A 3205-nucleotide genomic window follows, 5' to 3' on the forward strand; every position below is an offset into this window, starting at 1 on the left:
TGTTCAAATGGTTCTGAGTGTCTTTCAGGCTCATGGAAAGAAGCAGAACATGATTTGAGTCAGCTTTCTGTGGTTGTAGTTGAGCTTGTGTTTGAAAATTTTAGGAGGGTGGAGGAGTTTGCTGACATTGTGAGGATTTTGCCTAACATGTATTTTGAAATTTTTGTATTCTGCCTCACAATTTCAGGATAGAGTGGGATGAAAAGTCCTTTTAATAACTAAACATATATTCAACTGCCTTAATTTACATAGATCAGCAATGGTCATTTTTTTGTCTGAAAGAGGTAACAACTAGTCATCCTGTAAGAAGTCTGAAAATAAAGGAAAGAGTGGGTCTTGAGTTGTATGTGTGTGCTTTGTGTAAATTACTTCCCCATGTATGTTCAAAACTCTCTTTACCACTAAGAGTTTACAATATCTTTTTTTTAAAATTAAAAAAGTTACTGCATTCATGTTGTTATTAAAACTTCATTCAGTTAGTTCAGGGATAGACTGCCTAGTGACCCCCGGATGTTTCTGGACTACAGTTCCCATCAGCCTCAACCAAGATGGTCAGTGGCCCATATATGGGAGTTGGATTTCAATAATACCTGGAGTGCATCACATTGGCTACCATGTGTTAATCATTCATTTGTTAAAATCACGTTCGTTTTCATTACTTCATGTCCTATTGCTATCAGCACGAGACCGAGCTGCTTTTCTGCTGCTTGTAGCTTCTGTGTTTTCAAACCGATTGACATGATTGTTTCTGCCATTCTATCCCTCCACCCCTTCCAGGATTACACCTGTCAGACAGATAGCAATAAGGCTCCCCCAGTTTAGAGGCAATGCAAGGCACATAGGCACATGAATAAATATGTCAGGCACACTGGCAGACCCACAGAGGACAGGCTGACTCTGAACTAATATCTCTAACTAAACTACAAACAACAAATCTATGAAACACAAGTGAATGGGAGAGAGAGGAAAACACAGTGTGGAATGGATTGAAAGTGGGGACTATTTTGCATAAAGACAAAGAACAGAACAGAGGGACCTGCAAACACTCATTCTCCAAGGCAGAAAGAGCTCACAGGCAAAAAAAGAAAAAAAGCCTCTGCCAATTTCCACAAGTTCTTCCCCTTGCCACTGTGAGGGGAAGGTTCTGTGTGTGGGGAAAAGACTGCTGCTGTTTTAACTTACAGTGTTCAATTTTAAGAGACTGTAATGTGATTTTAATAGGATGATTATTTTATTTTGTTTCATCATTATGATGATTGTATTTTATGAATTTTTAACCACCTGCAAAAGGCACTTGCACCTTAAAAAGCAGTATCTGAGTAAGGTACTGAATAAATTGTTATATGCCTTCAAGCCGATTACGATTTATGGTGACCCTATGAATCTTTTGGATATATTTATTATTATTATTATATCCCGCCCTTCATCCCAGCAGGAGCCCATATTCATAGGGTTTTCGTGGCAAGAGGTAATCAGAGGTGATTTACCATTGCCTTCCTCTAAGCCTTTGGCACCCAGTATTCCCAGACAGTCTCCCATCCAAGTACTAACCAGGCCTGACCTTGCTTAGCTTCCAAGATCAGACAAGATCGGGCATGTTCAGGGTAGTACAGTCATGGGCAATGAATACATAACAATACAATATTAAAATTAGTTAAAACAATTTACAGTCACAAGGATAGACTGGGTCCTTTAAGAATGTTGGGCACTTTTGCTAAAATATGTTTGAGCTGGACATTTTACACTGTCAGTCTTCAGTTAATGAATAAATGACATTTGTAATCCATTTGTGATTTTTGCATTTGTTGTGTTACTAGTAAGTAACAAATGTGCTCTATTTGTTTCAAATTTTCATTCATTATGAAATGAATGCACACCTTTATATCCTGCCACATTTCTTTTTGTAGGAAAGGGGAAGGTGTTTTAGACTTATAACTGTCTCCTGGACTTTGGAGGGAATCCATGGAATGCCAAGTCTTAAAGCCTTTTATCATCATTGCAATCTTCTAAATCAGACACAGATGTACCTCTAGATCAATGGATCCTAACCTGGGGTCCATGATCCCCAGAGGGGTGGGGAAGTCATCTGGGGAGGGGGCACAAAGAGCCAAGAGAGGAATTATTTATTATTTTTTAAAAAAAGTTTTCAGGACAGCTGAAACAAACTGAGTAACTGCAAATGACTTTCATTCCTGGCTCCTCACCCTGCCCCCCAAGGAGATCAGCTGCTGATTGCTCTTCCTGGACTCCCAGCTCCTTAACCCCTTGTGGAGAAGGGTAGGTCCAGCCTTTGCATGCTGCAATGAGTGCAGAAGGAGAAGAGTACAGACATGGTGGCCATCATGTACTAAGTGGGAGGTGAGTATGTGCAGAGGAGGGGGGTTCTCTGGCCTTCTTGCAGCTGTTGTGGAATTTTCTCCTTAATGGAGTCCTTGTCCAGGAAACGACACTGAGGCAGGTTGAAGCTTACAGCTGTTTATTATACTTACAATTGCAAGGAGCCCCGGCCAGCATGTGCTATGGCGGGAGACTGCCTTCTTCCCCAGATTGATGGTCTTTTATAGGTTTTTACAATGTACAGTCATGTGTCCCAAGGTACCCAATAAGGGGCTTTACCTGCTTCCTGCTCTCACAGTCATGTGTCCCAAGGTACCCAATAAGGGGCTTTACCTGTTTCCCACTTCCACCTGGCTCTGTGATTCGCCAGGTAATTCTCCATTACAGGGAAGTAAGAACGCACATACTCATCTTTTGCCTGCCCAGTCCTGTTGCAACATCTGTCCCCTTCCATCTTACCTACGTACCAATAACGACCATCAGAGGTGGAATTATCCACTTCACAACCCCTTCCCACAACCTCTCCCCATGCATTTTCCTGTAATCCCACAGGCTGTTACCAGGCTAAGGGAAAGGTGGTGGTGATGGGGTGTGTGGGAGAGAAAAGAAGACAGGGAAGTCACTCCTCACCCTTTTGCCTCAGAAAGGGAGTGAGAGAAAGGAGGCTGTGGCTGAGGAAGATTCCAACCTCACACTCACCATCTACTTCCCTCTTCTCCCTCCCGCAGGACACCCTCCCTTTGATGGAAGGGGACAGGAGGGGGGAATGAGTCAAAGGAGAGGAGTGTGTTTGTTTTGAGGTCTCACTTCCACCATAGGCCACTCCAAGAAAGAAAGCACCCAGAATGGACACACAGCCCACTTTACT

The 3205-nt window shown here is 42.6% G+C and overlaps 1 pseudogene; it reads right to left on the reverse strand.

The window, feature by feature from the left end:
• Window positions 1-1502: 1502 nt before the first annotated feature.
• LOC133363498 (5S ribosomal RNA) lies at window positions 1503-1621 on the reverse strand (annotated as a pseudogene).
• Between the last annotated feature and the right edge of the window lie 1584 nt (window positions 1622-3205).

This window comes from Rhineura floridana, chromosome 8 (assembly GCF_030035675.1).
Source record: "Rhineura floridana isolate rRhiFlo1 chromosome 8, rRhiFlo1.hap2, whole genome shotgun sequence".
Classification (NCBI taxonomy): domain Eukaryota; kingdom Metazoa; phylum Chordata; class Lepidosauria; order Squamata; family Rhineuridae; genus Rhineura; species Rhineura floridana.